General features: G+C 34.7%; 1 protein-coding gene across 3 annotated transcripts in view; it reads right to left on the bottom strand.

Moving 5' to 3' along the window:
* The window catches only part of LOC115217464 (metabotropic glutamate receptor 3), a 477,824-nt gene that overhangs the window by 391,327 nt on the left and 63,849 nt on the right, over nt 1-22,648 (bottom strand). The gene's annotated exons all lie outside the window — the stretch shown is intronic.

Below are 22,648 nucleotides of genomic sequence, written 5' to 3'. Positions count from 1 at the left end.
GACAGTATTTCGTACTATGATAAATACAGCAAACAGTTGCAAATATGAATTAATATGAAGTGAGAATTTTAGTTTGATAGAAGGCAAGGTTGACTCGCATGGCCATTGCCGCACCCAATACAGAATTTCTGATTATTTGTTATATGTTTCTATACCACTTAACACACTTTAGAAGGAACGCAACTGACTCCCTCTTATATGATTCAATACAATAAACGATTCTCAGTAATTGCCCTTTACATAAATATAATTTCTGTAAGGAAGCAAATATGTAGATGCAATTTTGAACAACAGGTAATTCAGGTTTAAATCTCATGTTAGTATTTTATAAATGTATTTTATAAAATTTTCTAAAGACATAATAGAATGTCTTTAACTACATCCATGCTGCGGCCTTAAAAATATAATTTAGTCACACGATAAGACCTATGTGCAGGGCATGAACGATCAAAGCCACTGATGGCAATGCCTCCAAAATGACACCCCAGCAATAATCGTAACAAGCAATAAAAGATGAAAAAGAAATTATGAATATATTCTTACGGTGATTGCGTGTTTCTAATGTAAATCTCAAACAAAAATGTTTCTAACTTATTGGGACTTAGATCAGATTTCTAAAGCACGAAGAAACGTCGGAAAAAAATTTTGCAAATGAACAATGGGCTTCCATCTTGTTTTTCCATTTTGGGTTTGCCTTTTGTGTACATTTTAGCAATATTTTCTCAAATTTATAAAAAAAAAGAGTAAAAACCAATATGTTGCCGTAATGCGTATAATGCTTCATGTGAAGAAACTACTGATTTGCATTCACTGAATTGTAGCCATATTGAAAACAGGAATTGTTTTCGAAGAACCAAAATATATTTAGATTTCACATAAAACTGAAAATTCTAAAAAGTATTCAAACACAATGATACGCGGTGATTTTTTCTTCATTTTTCGCTGAGTCGTAAAAAGCTATGAGGATTCTTGCAGTTTTATCTGCGAGAGAATTGGATTTTCATACGCCAAAAGTTTTTTCCTTTTTATTCCACATACTCATAATCTCGAATATATTATACAAGCCTGAAGAACAATAACAGGGAATATTGTAAAAAAGAATCCTGCTTTATTTAGGATATAACAAAATCATTATAATTTAAAGTTGGTGGTGTTTTTACAAAGTTTCCATTTTCAAAATGATGTTTATTTTAACTGTTAGTTTATCTTCATTGAATGCACACGACTTTGATGAGGAAGAATATAAAGACACTTGCTTTAGGAACAGGTAGTTATATATATATATATATATATATATATATTAGAGGAAATGGACATCAAAATTAAGGCAGAATGAGTATCTCAAGTTATTTATAATAATTTAATTAAGGTAAAGTGAATTTGAAGTCTTACACTTCTGTTAGGGATATTCCAAGTGATCGGCTAGCATGTCCGTACACTGGATATTCCGTCATCATAGACAAGGTGAGTACGACTGAAAGTTCTCGACGTGGAAATTCACAGTTTATATGGTTGGGATTCACTTCACCCAAACAACATTTTTTGTGATGTCCAGACATAAGATTCATATCTTTTATCAAGTACCATTATTCATAAACATTTTATGACAAGCAACAATAAGCTCCTTGTAGCGATTTGTGAGGCTTTAACTTTCTATAAACTATATAATAAAACATTCAGTTTCGAGAGCTCTCATTTCTTGCTCTAATTTACAACCACACATATGCACACAAAATAAATCGCACAAATGCACACGCACAAGGACGTGTGTAAGTATCTATCAAACTACCTATTACTCGCAAACAACCACAATGATGCATACCTACAGCCACACGCACCTATATATGTATCAATATATATATCTCAGATTCACTCTCACTGAATTGTATATATGTATGTATATATATATATGTCATCCATATACGTGGGTGCTTATAATCACATGCAGTGCAAATCTATAGTTAACTAATAGCAGTTTTCTGATAGCTTGTCATTGTAATATATCTTCCAACAGGTTTTGCAGGTCATCACGAACATCACCGGGGAAGGTACGCTTGCAGATAACATACACATACGATAATAAAAAGTTTTATTATCGTAATATATATGCGTGTTTATATATATATGTATATATATATATATATATATATTATATATATATATATATATATATATATATATATATATATATATATTTCCACACGTGTGCGCGCACAAACAGTCACACACACACACATATATATATATATATAAAACAATAGGAGGAAAATATAACAAAAAATAAGGTCGTTGTAGCAACGAGGTAGTGGTATTTTGTATTAATAGAAGCAAGCAGATATAAACACATACGTATACATACGTGATAGATACATACACATGAATTTATATATATATGTATATATATATATATGTGTGTGTGTGTGTGTGTGTGTGTGTGTATCTATATATCTATACAAATTTATCTATCTATCTATATATATATATAACAATATATATACATACCTACACGTATACAAATTACACATATATACATACATACATACATGCCTACATATATATATGACCGTTTTGATCTACTAATTTTCTAATCTTGTATTTGCATATATATATTTGTATTTCTGCTTTGTTTATTCGTATAGTTACCGGTTGTCCTTGTCTCATAATATAACTTGGAATTATAGAAATCTTCTACTTGCTCCAGAGCTGAATGTAATCAGAAAGCCCCACCTAACTTTAATGACCTAATCATTACTTTCGAAATAAATGCGCACATGAATATAAAAAAAACATACATACACATACACCCATGTAAATATATATATATATACGTATATGCATACATATATATATATATGTTTATGTGTGTGTATTTATATATATATGGATATATCTGTAAACACAGACACACACACACACACACACACACACACAGAGATGTGTGTGTGTGTATTTTCTCTTCCTATCACTCAAACACACAAAGAATAAAAAGAAAACGGGCGTAAGTCAGGCAGAGAGTACAAACACTGGGGATTGTGTACAATCGTGTCTGTGTGTGTGTGTGTACGTGTGTATGTATGTGTGTTCGGGTGTGCGTATTTGTTACTAAGACAGGAAAAAGCGAAATCATAAAAAAAATAATCGAAATTAATGCGGCAATATAACAAACAACAAAAACAAAATAAAAAACAACAAAACAGAAAGACGAATAGTGAAAAATATAAAAAAATCGTTTTGATGAAGCAGGTGAAAAATCCGATAATGTCAGGTGGAAGCTCTTAATCTTCTCGTTGTTTTGCAACTTTGTCCCTGTGCAAATTAGATGCACTTGACTGAAAGCTTTCTGTATGATAGAAACATCTCATTGATCCCTGGGAACGGATATTGTGTATGTTGTTATACGAAACCAGTTAGAAATAAGCGTATGTTATTCTATATGTGATCGTTGGAAATAAAGATACAGTGAGAGAGAGAGAGAGGGGGGGAAAGAAAGCTAGGAGTCAAATAGAAAGAGGAAGGTGAGAGTGTGAGACCGAAAGACGGCGTGTTTGGGGAGGGTCAGTTTGAAATATCAATTTGATGGAGTACATAAATATCTGTGTGTAGGTGTGTATGTGTTGGGAGTTTTTAGACGAGACTATATCTATCTACCTATTATATTCTATGGCACGAACGCTCCCATACACACATATATACGCGCACACATTAACTTCATACACACACACACACACGTCCTTGCGCACAGACACACATGTGTTGTCTGATTTACTATCCACACCTCAAGCCAACTTCCTCCTCAACCGGTCATATCAGACTGCTCAAAGTGTAACTGCGAGACGTATATTTGCTCTCCATCTTTCTTCCATCCTCATTTATAGTCTCTAACTCGGAGCGCAGACTCGAAAGGTTAAACTTCTTTTCATTTTACCTGGTCGTAAATGTAGTACACGCATTTTTGCATTGTTTTATATTTTAGAATTGGACGATATTATATATGTTTGCATGTACATATGAACATGCACATATATGTATGCAGAAGTACTCGAGAAATAAGAAGCCTCTAAATATGTAATATACTTAACAGAACTAATAGGATTTCAGTGAGAGATAACTTATGACCATGAGAACACAAGTTACAAAAGGTTCAGAGTAAACTAAGACAGAAAAAAAGGTATACATCCCATCTTCAGCGGCTTCACAGTTATAGTCATAGTTTCCACACTTGGACACTATCATTCTATTTGCTGGTGCTAGCAGCTTAAAAAAGCATAAATATTGCCTGGAAATTATCAGACAAGAAGCAGGCGCCAGAGATTAGATTATAATTACAACTATTCATTGGCGCCAAAGATAAATACAAACATCAAATCTCAAACATATATCGAAACTTAACTATAGGACACAGGAAATTGGAAAAATATAATATATGACAAAACAGATAATATCATAATATTGCCACATGAAGAATCATACATACACACATAATAAATGTGTACATAGGTGCATACTGATGCAGTATGACCGTTTCAAGCGGCTCCATTTAATTGAACAATGCAATCATTACATGAATTTAACTGCAATGCCATCTTCAGTTGTACAAATAAATAAATGGAATTTTAACAAGTATGGCACAATAATATAATTTTTTTTTAATATTTTAACTGAACAATAAGATGGAAGAAATTCATGTTGTCGCTATTGTAGGTAAGAAAAGACTACAACTTCTAAGAATCGCATGGAGCAGGGAAAGGGATACACACAATAATATTTATGACCATACTTAGCCATGAGCTGTCAACTCATTCTGTTTCTTTATTCAAACTGGACAGTCTTCTAGGCTTAGATTTAGTAGTTGATAAAGTGATAAATGGATTAGAAATGAATTGCAGCCCTTACACCACTACGCTGTTTCTCTCATCCATGATATAAAATGAAAGTGGTGTATATGCTCCATGCGATTCATAGAAGTTGTAGTCTATTCTTAGCTACAATAGCGACAACATGAATTTCTTCCATCTACTTGTCTGTGAAAATATCTAAGAAAAATTGTATTAATGTGTCCTACATGTTAAAATTCCATTTATTTTTTGTGCTGCTGAAAATGGTACTACATTTAATTTGATGGAATGATTGCATTGTTGAATTAAATGGTGTCGCTTGAAACAGTCGTACTGCATTACTGCTTGGTATCCCGTTGCTTATTTTGATATACATGTGTTTGTGTGTGCGTAGGTATAAATGTATGCATTGTGTCTGCGCACGCGCGTGTGTATGCTTGGTTAGTTACTTTTCATTTATTTCTGTATCCTCTCTCTACGGTATTTGCAACATGCCTTGTATAGAATGGCAGAAATATACACCACTGTAATCTTATGTCGCAGACGTGAGAGAAACAGCATAGGATCATTGATGTTGTATTTGGAAACAGTATAAAATTAAAGTAAATTTTTTCGTGAATACGAAAAGTACGAAATGCAAAGAATACATCACAAGCGTATTTTCAAAGCAGCATAAAGTCCACAAGTGTCTATCTATCTATCTGTCTGTCTGTCTGTCTGTCTGTCTGTATGTATGTATGTATGTATGTATGTATGTATGTATGTATGTATGTATGTATGTATGTATGTATGTATGTATGTACACACGCATACACACATTATATATATATATACTAGCGTGAATAAAATATACATGTATATATAGGAGGGAACAGAAATATATATCTGTGGGTTTCTTTATATTTCCTGAACATGTAGGCTTCTTGGTGCGGTATTGGTTTACGTATTGCGGTGTATCATTTTCCCGCCTGTAATGTCACTCGAGCTATGCTTTTGTAACATTGAAGTGCATAGAAAATACAGCACTGCTTGTAAATTGATTGAGGATATCGATAAGTGTGAATCTGCTTACACTCGATTAAATTGCACACACATCATGCACACATATTAATGCTGTTGTTGCTGTTGTAGAGGTTGATTTTACTGTTTCTTTTTTATGTGAATTACTGAAAGAAATCAGAACATATCGACCAGAGTTCAACTAGAGTCTTCCAGGACTGGTACGAGGGAAGAAGGGAGTCGGATGGTAGGCTCAAAGAAGAAATCCTATCCAAATTCGTATCTGCTCCGACTCAGCAATCCAATTATTCTTTTGTTGTTTTTTTCTTTGCCAAAGAAACACTCGCACTTTGTTTTCGATCTTTACTTGTTTAATATTCTTCCTGTTTTATGGTAATTGTATGGAAATCTATCGTTATATATGCTGTGACATCTTCAGCGGCTTTCTATCCCACGTAACTCCTCGTTCAGTTTAGCCCATTTAGAATGGACAAAGAGGAGATACGTGGAGCGGAATGTCGCTGAATAGGTTACAGGTGTGTAACGAAAGATTTCGAGACAAAGGACATAAAAATAATAATAAACGAGTGAAGAACGAATATACAGTGCGTGTGTTTATTTGACAAAAACATTAAAGAAAAATCAATGTCGATGTCGTCAAATGCTCAACACACATACGCATTTACCACACGCACACACACACAAACACGCAAACACACACACACATACACACATATATCTCTCTATATATAATGTCTTCAGTACTCGCAGTTTAACGTCACAGCTTCTAATGAACTTCCTTTGGATGAATTAGCAAAAAGAATCACTCCCCCCTCTCACTACTACAAGACAAAGACAACTACCACAGGTTTCTACAAGGATTCCTGTTGTGTTTATGAAGAACATACCTGCCCAACAATAGATAATAATTAGAGATTAATGAGAAAAAACAGCGCTGTTTTTCCCATTCACGTTGTACCGCTACACGACATTTGCATTATCAACAATTAATATTAATTAGCAGTTTCTCAGCTTCACACACAATACTTGCATCTCAATTTCTGCTTAGTTTAACATCCTCTCGAGTTTGCTTTCAAGCATATACCCTTTTATTCAAAAATGAATTACAGTTATTTCATACAGAAGAGAATTTTAGACTGTTCATATATTGACACATGTAAGATCAAACATCTATAGGGAATGAGAGCAAGTAATATTTAATTAGAAAAATAATGATTTTTAATATAAGGAAACCCAGGAGAATGAAAAATAAAGTCAGCATCTGTGACACGTATTAAATACTAAATAACGTCTTGTTGAGCTTTCGTGTGTTTCTGACATCTTTACAATAAATAAAATATTAATGGTTCATATATTGTAAAGATCATACTACACGTACAGATTTGTTCTCGACATCACGAGTTTAAAACGTTTCGTAGAAATTTAATTAGAAATGTCTCCGACAACACGTGACGCAAAATATTGTTTCAAGCAGTTTTGCAGTGAAAGGGATACAACGACTGTCATGGTATTTATGAAAACTATTAGAAGCAAATCAAATATCTCGGAGACGGTCTTTGAAAATGACGTTTTATATACAAGAATGATTATTGCGTACAAAGCATCAAACCATATTCACCAATCAGCAGTCTTGATCATAACAGAAATACACGAAATACGTTGATATAAACATTAAGGAATGTTCACAGAGAACGCGTATTAATCGTACAGGTTAACTCTGAGAGACAGACCAAGTCCCCTGCATACTTATTCAATCAGGAAATATAGCAGAGCACAGAACATGCTGGAGCCCTTGATACTATAACACTGATACAGTTGATATTCAATGCAAAGACTTCATTATTTTCTTGGCCCTTAAATTGCTTTTTAAGATTTAGTGTGGCATGCGAAAAATTGCTTGCTTCCAATCAGTGTCAGAAAAAACTATAAATCTCAATATAAAGTGTTATTTAGTGCTGATCTCGGAATAAAAAAAAACTGTATAAGAGTTTGATACGCCGAATCTTTAACAAACAATGATATACATTTACTTAAGTTATGGATACTATACAATTGTTGATGTGCGAACCCTTCGTACTTTCAGAGATATTTGAACTGAAGAAGTGAGAGTTATTTATGTACGAACAACGAATATAAATAATCGACTGATCTCTGAAGAGTAAGCTGATACTGACACCAAAGTAGTTATCTATTTCTTGACAGCAGGATTTGGATCAGTGGCTTTCCAGTTATCCAGAAGTTTCATGCACAATGGCGTTCAGAGCAAGAGAAAGCAATTAACAAAGAAACGATTGGTTTGATATCAAATATCGCGTGTCTATTGAGTGAGTGAATATTTCAAGACCGTGTATTTGCCTGGGAGAATGAAAGGCAAAGTTCGCTTCGGCAGAATTTGAACTCAGGGTATAACGACCGACGAAATGCTGTTATGCATTCTCACTGCTTGCAGTTTTGGGCTTCAAATTTGGAGAGAAATTTAGCAATTTTGAAGGCGGGAATAAATAGAATCTATTGACCTCAGTGCTTGACTGGTACTCACTTTATCGACCCCGAAAAGACGAAAGGCAAACTCAACCTCGGCGGAATTTGAACTTAGAACTTGAAGACGAATAAAATGCCTCTTAGTATTTTTCCAGCTTGCTAACGATTCTGCCAACTCGCTGTTCTAATAATAATAATAATAATAATAATAATAGTAGTAGTAGTAGTAGTAGTAGTAGTAGTAGTAGTAGTAGTAGTAGTAGTAGTAGTAATAGAGTCGGAGACTAGCAAAATACTCTGGAATTTCCCAATCTAAACTGAATAGGTGCTAGAACATAACAGACCGGACCTAGTGGTAGTGGACAAGGTGCACCACATATGCTATGTAGTTGACGTAACATGTTCCTTTGCCCTACGAATAGTCAAGAAGGAAGGCGGATAGATAGATAAATAGATAGATAGATAGATAGATAGATAGATAGATAGATAGATAGATAGATAGATAGATAGATAGATAGATAGATAGAGGGATAGATAAATAGATAGATAGATGCAACCCTCCTAAGTACGAAATAGCCCGGCTATGGAAAATGAAGAAGTTGAAAATAGTGCCAATTGTTGTCGGGTCCTTGAAAATAGTATCAGAAGGCAACAAAAGCGACATACAGGAAATTAGAATAGGGCGCCCAGTTGAACTGTTACGAAAGGTTTGCGTCCTCGGCACGGCCAGAATAATCAGGAAAGTATCAGATAGCTAATAAGGTAGGCTGCAGGTAGTAAGCCCGCTTCGCATGCAAGACTCCAGGAGATCCAAGAAAACCTGTGATAAAGAGCTAATAATAATAATCATAGCAGCATGACTCAAAGCATTTGTTATACATGAAAGAATGGAACACCTAAAATCGGCATTACTTGGAACTGTGGGGTTCTTGAAGCATGACCTGTAAACGAATGTCACCTTAGTCTGCTGGCTGTGGACAGGTGGCACTTTCCATCATACCCAGCAAAATACGCTGGGAGATTTCATGAAATAATAATAATAATAATAATAATAATAATAATAATAATAATAATAATAATAATAATACTGATATTTTCTACTTAGAGTACAAGTCTGGAAATTTTGGGGGAAGGGACTAGTCAATTACACCGACCCCCACCCTCAGTGTTTCACTGGTACATAATTTACAGACCCCAAAAGGATGAAAGGCAAAGTCGACCTCGACGGAATTTGAACTCAGAATGTGGTAACGATTCTGCCAGCTCACTGACCTAATAATAATAATATAATAATAATAATAATAATAATAATAATAATAATAATAATAACAATAATAATAATAATAATTAGAAGAAGAAGCGGAGGAAGGGGAAGAGAAGGAGGAAGAGGTGGCAGAGGAAGAAAAACAAGAAAAGAAAACGAATATATATTTTTTACACTGAAACCCATATCTCTGTGTATGTATTACAATCGTTCATAGCGTGACCTTGGAGAGATAAGGAATAAGCTGAAGTAAAATGAAAATGTCAGAGAAGACTTTGATGGAGCATCCTTAACTGGCAAAAGAAAATACAGGATATTTGAATTGCCAATCTTACTGTTCACTTTATACTGCTACAGGAAGTGATTATATACAGTTTTTTCATTTCCTTTTTCCTTCAATTATTCTTTCTATGATATATGTTCTGGGGCAATTTATGTATTAGCCATATTATACATTGCTTGTATATATTTCAAAACGTTTTTTTTTCTCAAACTTAACTAACCTCATATAAAGACAAATCTATCTACCTACCTTCCTACCAACCTACCTACCTACCCGTCTGTCTGACTGTCTATCTATCGACGAATCTATCTATCTCTCTGTCGACGTATTTATCTGTCTATTTGTCTCTTTATATACATACACATACGATCACCCCCACGCCACACACACACCATTTTCTTGTGAGGGTGGGGGTCGATGTAATTGTCTAGTCCCCTCCTCCCAAATATCCAGCTTTGTACCTGAAGTAGAAAAGAGTACTTACCTATTGATCTAACACGCATCGTTATTTAGCGAAGGCAGCTGAATTTTAGTTACGACTTAGCCACAATCAATGCTGTATACTCGTTAGCAATGTATACACTGATATGTAAATGAAGATACACACCTTTATTCTATTTGTCACAAATTAATATACGCTGTCTGCTTCCTTCGTATTTTCTATTATTCTTGGCACACAGTTTAAAGAAAGGTAGATAATATATGCCGACTATTTTAGTGATCTCACGTTATGAAGATGAAACGGTCTTAGCTCTGGCAAACGGAGCGTGGAAATGTGTTTTGGAAAAGAAACGAGGCTGTTTGTTTCGCAGAAGTGTATCTGTCTTTACCACGGCTCTTTTATCCATGCTGTATGGAATGTAGTCGTCCAAGAAATTACAAGCAAAAGCCAATAGGGTTATAGAACATCACTGGAAATCTGATACATACATGTATTTATATATTTATGTCTATCTGTTGTCTATCTAAGCATATGTATGTATATATATATATATATATAATATATATATATATATATATATATAATATATGTGTGTGGTGTGTGTGTGTGTGTGTATCTATTTATTTATACATACACACACTTGTATATACAGATATATATATATATAGAGAGAGAGAGGGAGAGAGAGCAATTGTATACTGTCTACTTAACGTGACAGTCCCTTAAAGGGAATCACACCACCGCTATTTAGCCCTACGAAGCATCAACGCTTCCTGTTGGTTTTGACACATTTCCTGTGTCCTTATGTTGATGCTTCCTAGGGCAAAATAGCGGTGATGGGATTCCCTTTATGGGACTGTCAAGTTAAGTTGACAGTATACAACAGCTCTATCGTACCACCACTGCTGTAGTGAAAAATGTTGAGTAATCCAGACTTGAAGATTGGGAGTATGTCGACCCGATTAAGTGTTCAAACGAGATACTTCGTATCTAATTAATACCGACGTACTTTCATGAAACACTTGTAGTCCTATAAACGGAAAACCGAGGATTCCAAATAGGTGTAGTTAGTATAAGATTTAATATTTAACATTTTATGGAGTGGTAGGGTATAAAACCTTTCAGTGTTGATTGAGTTGAAGGTGGTTCTGTCTCTAAAACTACTTTTGTACTCTTATATATATATATATATATGTGTGTGTGGGGGGTGTATAGACATATGTATGTATATCCATCCATCCATCTATCTATATCATTCTTTCTCCCTCTCTCTCTCTCTCTCTCTCTCTCTCTCTCTCTATATATATATATATATATATATATGTATATATATATGTATATATCAGCATGTGTATGTGAAGTGTGTTCTGAATATGTAATAATGAGTTTTCGACAGATGCCGTTCGTGGTAGATTAAGTTTTGTGATGCCTACTGTATATCTTATACTCTGTAATCAACGAGTACAACAAAGGGAAGTCAAAATAAATTAAATTAAGTACAAAACTGTATTCAGACAAGAAAAATGGTTACATTTTTTAAATATTTTGTCTCGTGATATCTTTAGACATATTGAAAAGAAATAATTTAATCTTATTTGGTGAACGGTAATACCCTGATAGTTGCCGAAGATGAATGCATTACAGACGTACGTGACAGAAGCAGAACATTTTAATAAAGATCAATGGATTTATATTCAATAACTCTGAAGAGAAATAACAATGGCCTATAATAACATTGAAATGAATATAAATGATGATAATAATAATAATAATAATAACAATAATAATAATGATAATAATAAAGATAATAATATTGATAATAATAATGATAATAATAATAATAATAATAATAATAATAATAATAACAATAATAATAATAATTTCTATGTAATCTTAAGTTTTAAAACAAACAATTTTCGTATGTTTTTTTTAAAGATTCACTAGTACAACACTAAGTACAAAACCAAATATATGGCACCCTAGGCATAACACCAACATGAACTTGCTACTTGTTGTCTCTTGAGGTCTCTGAGTGAGACTTGGAGCCAACTTATACAAATGTAAAGCAAAAGTCAAACATAAAATAACAACAACAACAACAACAATAACAATAATAATAATAATAATAATAATAATAATAATAATAATAATAATGATGATGATGAGGAGGAGGATGATAATAATAATAATGATGATGCAAAAACTACAACAGTAATAATAGTAAAATTATAATAATAATCATAATGATATTTATAATAATAATGCATTGAATTATAGGTACAAGGCCTCAAATTTTGGTTGCTCGATTTCATCAACCCTACTACTCGGCTGGTACTTTGTGTTATCCATCCGGACACAATGAGAAGCAAATTCTACTTTGGCCGTCATCTGAATTCAGAAAGAGCAGTTGTAAGAAATGTCATTAAACTTTGTGTCCGGCATAGTGACAATTCTGGCAGCTCTGCTTTACACATCAAATAATAATAATACTAATGATAATAATAACGATAACAATAACAATAATAATAATAATAATAATAATAATAATAATAATAATGATAATAATAATAATAACGATAATAATAATAATAATAATAATAATAATAAATGCCCTGATGCAGTACCAGGCAGTGGCTCTCATGGCTTCTGATCTTAACTGATTGGAAGTGTTATCATGTACATTGTTTTGTCTTGGTATAAAAGATGGGCTACAGCAAATATTCTGCTCAATACCACAGATTTGCTTGTCAGTTGTTTGACCTTAACCAGTTGAGCATGTCCCTTAGTGGCTGACGATATGTGCATCTCTGATCACGAGCAGAAGTAGTGGGGGAGCATCATAGCCATGTGTTGAGAGGGATTCTTTGGGGTTTGAATAGTTCACCTCTGGAAACATGGGTGGTTCTTTCAACATCCTTAAGCAACCCTTATTCAGGGACCGTTTGAGCGGGATGGGCTACTCAACCTGAAGAAAATTCTAACTGGGCCCCACCTGCAAGGTCATGTGCTGTTTATCTTGATATGAGATCACCATGTCGCGCACATATGGTTGTGATGCATGTGCCTGGTGTACCTTTATCAGACGGGTAGTCATGATGGGTATATTGGGCTTCGTATATTTTACCCCAGTGTCACTTTGATGGCATGAACTGCTCTCTCACTCAATAATAATAATAATAATAATAATAATAATAATAATGTTATTTTCCCTATCCACAAGACGGTGACGAAGGTCGAAAATGGAATAGGATAATAAACTCTAGAATTACATGTACGTGTATACACGCGAAATAATAAAAATTAAAGCAAAGAAAATTTTTTCAAAGGAGGAGACCTCCAAGGGACATTCGTTGAAACCCCGCAAAAACCAAGATGGCATCGGCACAAGAGCTAGCACTCTTACCGCTGGTTGCCCTCTTTCAGTCTATCGGCTAATGGCGAAATCAGGCAAGTTTACTCTGTTTTTACTCGCCATTCACGTCTCTTTTTCAGTATATTTGCTGCGAGGCAGCACTTCGCTTTCAACCCATACTTTTCCCTTTCATGTGAAAGGTGATATCACTGATGCCCTCTTGACCAAAGAATAACTTGTCTTTGTTCAGCCATTTCTGTCTCGTCTATCTTGTTTTATTTGCAACAAAGCCTTGAGATGTTGGAGAAAGATCAGAGACAAGATATATAAGAAAGCAACAAAGAGGTAACATGGTGAGATTTCTATCACGTAAAACGACAAGATCAAATGAGCCATAGCGATGCATTAATAAACAGTGAGAACACTACAAAGCAACGAAAGAACGAGACAATAACCCCAAAATCTTAACACCAGCTCTGTTGCAACCATTCTGCCAAGCCCTCTGTCTGGTAATACCATTCTCTGTCTGTCCCTGTCTTCTCCCCACCTCTCTCTCTCTCTTATTAATCTTGAAAAGCTCATGAAAAGTCACGGGGATAGCATGCTATGAAGTTAAAAATAAAAGGAATAAATAACAAGTTGACATGGCTTGACCTGAGAAATGTTCTCAAAGCGTTCCGCCGCGTCCACAGAGATTTCTCTTCCATAACTAAGTTTTAATTTACCGAGACAAAACAGGTGGTGAGTTGAACTTCGAGTGAGACTCGTGTGATTGCTAGATCTGTACTGTTAGAGACAAACCCACAAACATGCCAGGTATAACAGATAAAGGAGTGCGCTTGCGCTTGCGAGTAGCTGTGGTCTTCTGTTTACATCCGTCTACGTCAGTATGTATGCGTGTGTGTGTGTGTGTGTTTCTATGTATCTGTCTTTACGTTAACATCGCTTCCAAACTCAGTAACTCATGCTCCTTGTCACGTGAGAATTAGCTGTTAGCAAACAACTAAAATATGACAACTGATTCAATTAGCGAATGCGTAAATATTGACGATGACAATAATAATGATAATGATAATAATAATGATAATGATAATGATAATAATAATAATAATAATAATAATAATAATAATAATAATAATAATAATGATAATAATAATGATAATAATAAAATAATAATAATGATAATAATAATAATAATAATAATAATAATAATGATAATAATAATAATATAATAATAATAATGATAATAATAATAATAATAATAATAATAATAATAATAATAATAATAATAATGATAATAATAATAATAATAATAATAATAATAATATTGTCTTGGTATAAAAGATGGGCTACAGCAAATATGCTGCTCAATACCACAGATTTGCTTGTCAGTTGTTTGACCATAACCAGTTGAGCATATCCCTTAGTGGCTGACGATATGTGCATCTCTGATCATGAGCAGAAGTAGTGGGGGAGCATCATAGCCATGTGTTGAGAGGGATGCTTTGGGGTTTGAATAGTTCACCTCTGGAAACATGGGTGGTTCTTTCAACATCCTTAAACAACCCTTATTCGGGGACCGTTTGAGCGGGATGGGCTACTCAACCCGAAGAAAATTCTAACTGGGCCCCACCTGCAAGGTCATGTGCTGTTTATCTTGATATGAGATCACCATGTCGCGCACATATGGTTGTGATGCATGTGCCTGGTGTACCTTTATCAGACGGGTAGTCATGATGGGTATATTGGGCTTCGTATATTTTACCCCAGTGTCACTTTGATGGCATGAACTGCTCTCTCACTCAATAATAATAATAATAATAATAATAATAATAATAATAATAATAATAATAATAATAATAATAATTTTGGTACTAATTTTATACAATAGAAAATTAAAAATTAAAATTTGTAAACCCGGCTTTTATTTTAATTGAATTATTAGTTTCTCATGCATTCGCTCCTCCATTGTGTAATATTAATTTGATTTACTGTAGAATAATGTCGCCAGCAGTGGAAGATTGACCACTGATGGCATTCATTTCTTTTCACTGAATATTACGGTGATGTCCTCTTTTGTTTAAACTAACTAAATTTATGACATTGTTATCCTTATTCTTCTTCTTGTTATTGTTATTGTGATTAAGCCGAATCTAGCAGAATCGTCAGTGCTCCCGGCATACTCCCTCAACAGCTCCAGGTGAATTATCGAAACTCCAAAGAATTCATCTCAACACATGGCTATGATTCTCCCCCACTACTTCTGCTCGTGATCAGAGATGCACATATTGTCAGCCACTAAGGGACATGCTCAACTGGTTAAGGTCAAACAACTGACAAGCAAATCTGTGGTATTGAGCAGAATATTTGCTGTAGGCCATCTTTTATACCAAGACAAAACAATGTACATGATGATACTTCCAATCAGAATCCATGAAAACCACTACCTGGTATTGCATTATTATTATTATTATTATTATTATTATTATTATTATTATTATTATTATTATGTTCCATTAAGTAAAGCTTATATTGCAAAAAATTGAATGCAAACGATGTGATTGAGAAGACTAGAACGAACTAAAGTTAACCTACAAATATGCGATGCGATCAAAGCGCTCCGCACGAATGTGTCACTTACTAGACATTACAAAAATTTCCCCAAAATCATGAGCTACTGACCCCTACAGAGATAAATAATTTGTTTCATATATATAAATAGCATTTTGTAGGAAGTTTGCCTCCCACACTGGGCCGGGTTCCATTCCATTGCGTGGTAACTTATGCAACTCTCTTCTGTTATAACCACGCACATGCCAAGAACTTGGGTTGATACATGGAAACTGAAAGAAGTTTCTTATCTATATATAGTTCAAATTTATAGAAAGATAAAAGACGAAGGCAGGTGTAGGAACAACAAGGAAGTGTATTAGTTTAACGCTCGGGCGAAATGGAAAAGTCTTCTGCCTTTCGAGCTACAGTCTTCAACAGAGGAAAATAAGACGAAATAGAGAACGAAAGAAACCACATGTTGAGTTCAGTGCTTCAACACACACACACACACACACACACACACACATATATATATATATATATATATATATATATATATACACGTACACACATATATATGATATATATATATATATATACATGTGTGTGCGCGTATGTTTGTGTTTGTGTGTGTGTGCGTGTGTATGTGTTTGTTTACACTCCCGTAACTCAACGTTTCACCATGATGTGTCCGATAAAATAAGTACTAAGCTTAGAAGCACAGTAAGTTCTAAAATTTCAAGGCGGCACTCCAGCATGGCCATAGTCAAATGACAAACAGATAAAAGAAAAAGAACGTGTGTGTCATTGGATTGCATCATACGTTTTGCTGCTGGCAGGAAAGGTTTTTGCGAAAAAATGAACAGCAGTATATTCTTTTAAGCCTTGTGCTTATTGTCCAGGAGTCTTTTGCCGCACTGCTTAGTTTGGGTCGTAAACAAACCCATAGCGGTTGATGCACGAGGGTGGGAGCCAAACATAAGAACACACACATAAATACACAAACATAAACATACATACAAATATATTGTTACCGAAATGATTACCGGTTCTTCCTCTCGCTTCTTCCCAAAGTAATTCATAAAACCTTTTATAATGACCTGTTATAAATAGTTATCGGATTTTTCTTTATCAGAGTACATTCGACAATATTGTTTCCCCTATTGTCACGACCTGGTGGCCACAACCCGAACTTAGACAAGTAACAAGGACGTGATGAGCCCCAAACAACAACACATCATGAAGTTTGTAAAATAGTATTAACAGTTATCAGCAAAAAAAAAACAAAAAAAAACAGCCCCCCCCCCCACACACAAATATAAATTAATGCTACACTAGACGTGCAGTCAAAGTGTTTATAGAGGTTATATATATATATATATATATATATATATATAGTTCAGAAATTCGAACTCAGAAACCCGGCTTCAACTTGATTTCACAAACTTTGATACGTAACTCTGGATTCACAAATTTTGGTTTCACCAAAATTGGCCTCACACAAGACCTGGCCTCAAAAATTTGGTTTACAAAAAAAATATGGATTCAGAAAATTTGAATTTCATAAGATCTGGTTTCACCAATTCCTTTTTCGAATCTTGGACCTAAGCATAAATAAGTCTAATGTCAAAGCAACCACTTAAACTTAAATATTTATGTCACAAAACGACCGGCAGACTACCTCAATAATTGTAGTAAAAAAATTAAATAGTCAACAAAAAATCTAGGTTGCTTTAAATTCACACAAATCTTCATACAAGCATGCTGAGTAACCATTAGACAAAATTTACAGTTTAATTATCTAATAAAAAAGTTTGGCTACATGAAAAACTTCATACACCCTTTAGCAATTTATACAAATTTCAACATTTATCTTAACAAAAAATAACTAGCATAATTTCTACACTACCTGCCTCAAATGCAGGATTCAAATTTCACAGAAATACTATAACATAACAAAAGAGATTTTTTGTACTCACCCAGACGTGACACAGAAATTATTTTAAATCTGACAAAAGTTCTGGAGAATTCCTGGAGCATGATAAATAAATCCATAAATGACCAACACAAAGCACAACGTGCACAAACTAGACAGGCAATCACAGATTCCAAAATCCAATTGAACCTTGCCGAACAAGAAAAAGACTGTCGCAAAAACTGAGTGTACAATTATCTCTGCTTATAAAGGTTTGCTAAGGTCCAGCCAGTTTGTTAGACTTTCATAGTTTGGCTATCAACACCCAGCTTCCAGTTCCACATTCGTGTGTTGAAGTTGTTGTGTGTCCACAAGATAATAGAGGAGATAATATTGCCCGACGAGACCAGGCTGAGAGTCATGGTAGAGGGGAGACCACCAGTATGCTTCGAATGGGGAGTAAGGGGGCACATAAGAACAAGGTGTCCCCAGAAACAAGAACAGGAGGTGGTGGAGTAAGAGAGTCCGGAAAAGGTAAATGAAATAATGGAGTAGGAAGTAGAGTTGTCCGAGGACGACAAGAGAGGAAATAGTGAGTCTCCGCAAAAAAAAAAAAAGAAAAGAAAATCAGAGAAAAAGGAAAAAAGAAAAGCTGAAGCAACAATAGAAAAAAACAAGGGCCGAAGCCGTCAACAAGTAAGGGGAAGGAAGGACGAGAAGAACTGGTAGATCTGATAGAAACAACAGCAATCATCACAGAGAATGTTGAAAGAAGGCCAAAGCCGTCAACAAGTAAGATAGATGAAGGACAGAAGTCAGTGGAAGAATGGTTTGCAGATACGGAAATAATGAGAGAGAGAATGTAGGAAGAATGATAGGTAAAAGAAAACACGAAAGAATGTTGGTGAGATACGAGAAAAGCGTAGAAATTGAAAAAGGGAGAGCGCGAATGAAGGGAGTTATGAGAGTGAAACTAGGAGATAAAGCGGTAAATGGAAACCCGAAATCAGTATTACTAGATGATGAAAAAGCAGCCAGATTGAAAGAAATATTCGGAAGTAGGATATAAAATACAGAATTACGGGTTCGATTCGACGAATTATCACCTGTTATAACTTTTGAAGATATGACGAGTTTTCTGATAAATAAAAAAAGAAGAGAGATACAAACGGAACAGTAAAAAAGATAAAAACTGAACAGCGGTTCGGCAAAAGAGACCGATAGAATAAGTACTGGGCTTACAAAGAATAAGTCCCGGGGTCGAGTTGCTCGACTAAAGGCGGTGCTCCAGCATGGCCGCAGTCAAATGACTGAAACAAGTAAAAGAGTAAAGAGAGAGTAAGAGAGTAAAAATGCTACTTTCTACTTTGTGGGGGTGGAAAGCCATTTTCATTGTCATTATTTTTTCACATCTCATAAATCATTCGTTAATCATTAAATGTACCACACGATTGTGTTGTCTGTCCTCGTAGTGTCCTTTCTAAATTTAAGGCTTTATGCTGGTAATAAAGAAATTAACACCTAGCTTCCCTCATTTTGATAATGGACTTCATCCTGACCTTACAGTGCAGCATGAAAAACTGTCTGCGTGTTTAGCTTAACATTATCCGCTAAAAAGTTTTTATCGTTTTTTAAGTTCCTAACACTATATCCAAATACATACATACATACATATGAAAGGTAAAGTCATCCTTCGGTTATGAATGACCATGGGATTGCATCTAGAAAGTTCCCTTCCGAAGCACAAGTCCGGGCTAAGTTGTTTATGGAAGACCATGCATGTACATATGTATGTATATAGTGGTTTAAATGTAGGAATTAATCCTTTTAACATCACATTTATAGCAGTTGTAGTGAATGACGTAATTGTGTCGGTGTATTGCATAAAAATAAAAATAAATGCGCAGAAAATATAAACAGTCTTCCAACGAATCAAAGAAGAATATTGTCCTAAGGGAAATTTCCGAACAAACCGCGCTTTTGCTAGAAAGCATTTATCAGTAGTCGCCGACAAATTTGCGTAGCAAAACATTAGATTAGCAACAGGGTGGACAAGGATTCTGTCTTGATATTTGGCCCTCTTGTAAGATATCTACTTCTATAACGACGTGTTGTTTAATGCAATGAAATTACATTTGGTTGACGGAAACAGTGCGAAGCCCGTTCTGTATATACATATATATATTTTTTTTTTCTCTCCTTGTTTTTTCTGTGTTCCTCTCTGTGGAAGAGCGTAGGCTCGAACCGTTAAGACTTTTTCACTTCCGAGGGTTAAACTAATACATCTGTTTGTTGTCTACACCACCTGTCCTCGTCTTTTGTTTTTTTTTTTGTGAATTCTCCCCATATATATATATAATATATATATATATATATATATATATATATATATATATACACGTACGTGTGTGCGTATATATACATATGTATGTATGACTATATATATATATATAATATATATATATAGATATATATATATGTGTGTGTATATATACATATATTCTATAGATATATATATATGTATGTATGTATATATTCATATATATTATTATTATGATTATTATTATTACTATTCTTAAAAAAAATATTGTCGTTGACATCGACTTCCATGTTTCGGCGAGCTAAGCCATCCGTGCCATAATTAATCAAATATCATAGAGACTCACTCGAAGACCGACGAGGGCTTGGCTACGCGAAACTTCAAAGTCACTGCTAGCATTCTTGTTTAAAGATTATATGCTCATTAATACACACACACACACACACATATATATATATATATATATATATATATATATACACACTTCCATGTGCCTTCGTGCTTGTGAGTGTGTTTTTGTTAGTTCGACTAAAACATTGAATGCAATGAATACTGCAGCTTGGCCGCAGTTCACTGAGTGAAGCAAATAAAATGAAGTGAATCAATATCTCGAGGGGCCGGCTAAAGATTAAATGAAAAAAAAGCACCTCTGTTTAGTCTTTTTACGATAATACATGTGGGAGACTCCAAATCTAACGATCAAAGATTCTTTGATTGACAGGCCGCCAGCTATTTACATAGTCAAACGGAGAAGCATGAAAGAAACGGAAACAATAGTGAATTAAACTGAACAGCAACACAATTAAATGGTGCACAGTTTTCAAATCTCTTAAAACTTGGCTAAAAATATAACTGCAACAATAACGTGAAGTTAAGAGACAGATTTTATCTGGATACATCATGTAGTTATGCCACAGGTTGAAGAAGATAACGTAAACGGAAACTCAACACAGCTATTAGACATTTTATTAAGTTAACATGAAAGAAAACAAATGTGAACAATAGAAATTAGAGAAAAGACGTAAATATGGTTATGTGGTGAAGAAGCTGGCTTTGATTCCACGTCGTTTCGAGGTTACCCCTCTGCATGGCACCTTCGACAACTGCCATCTACCAAAGACCCAGGCCGACCGAGTCCTTTTAAAGGAATTTGGTTGATGAAAACTGTACGGAATCCAGTCGTGTGAATATGTGGTGGATAGCGTGTGTGTCTTTTTGTTTGCCGCCTTTTAGCGCTTCAGTAACATAATAGTTCGGCTAATGAGACCAATACAAATATTTTCAGGACTGAAGTCCTGGTCGATTATTCGAGTAAACCCTTGGAAATGGTTCCCAAACATGACTGCAGTGAGAAAAATGCCTGAGCTTTAAATCGGCGTCAACTGAAAGAAATGAATATATATATATATATATATATATATTATATATATATATATATATATATATGGAAGGGGTGCAATGGCCCAGTGGTTAGGGCAGCGGACTCGCGTTCGTAGGGTCGCGGTTGTGAGTGTTTATTGAGCGAAAACACCTAAAGCTGCACGAGGCTCCGGCAGGGGGTGGTAGAGTTTCCTGATGTACCCTTCCGCCACAACTTTCTCGCAATCTTTCTTCTGTTGGCCTAACAATGCGAAGCGCATTGGGATCAACGATGTGTAACAACATCTGATAGCCTGGTCGGTCACGGTGATACTACATACATACATACATACATACATACATACAGACAGACAGGCAGACAGACAGACAGACAGACAGACAGAATGTGCGAAGCAGCGGAATAAACAAATTTGTAACCCTCAGGTAAGTAAGCAGGAGACGGAAAACAATTTTGGAAACTAGTAATAACAGAGAAATAACAAAGATGTCTCTGGTTGTACTTACAACAAACAAGATGAATAAATAAAGGAATAAATACAAACACCGACCCACCCAACAAAGACGACTAATTCCGCAGAATAATTCAATAAATATAGATAAGCACTGCTCACTAGTTGTGAACGTTGGAGTTATAAACGTAAGACTCGAGTTATTTTTATAAGCGAATCCGGATGTACACAAACATAAAAATAAATATAGGCTCGGCTTATTTACTCTCTGTTTGTATGCATAAAAGACAGATATGAGACCTTATCTTGTTTTTATCATTCGCCGGATTCCTACAGATATTCACTATTTATTTA

Source organism: Octopus sinensis, linkage group LG11, assembly GCF_006345805.1.
Source record: "Octopus sinensis linkage group LG11, ASM634580v1, whole genome shotgun sequence".
NCBI lineage: Eukaryota > Metazoa > Mollusca > Cephalopoda > Octopoda > Octopodidae > Octopus > Octopus sinensis.
This window is presented reverse-complemented; position numbering and strand designations above follow the sequence as displayed.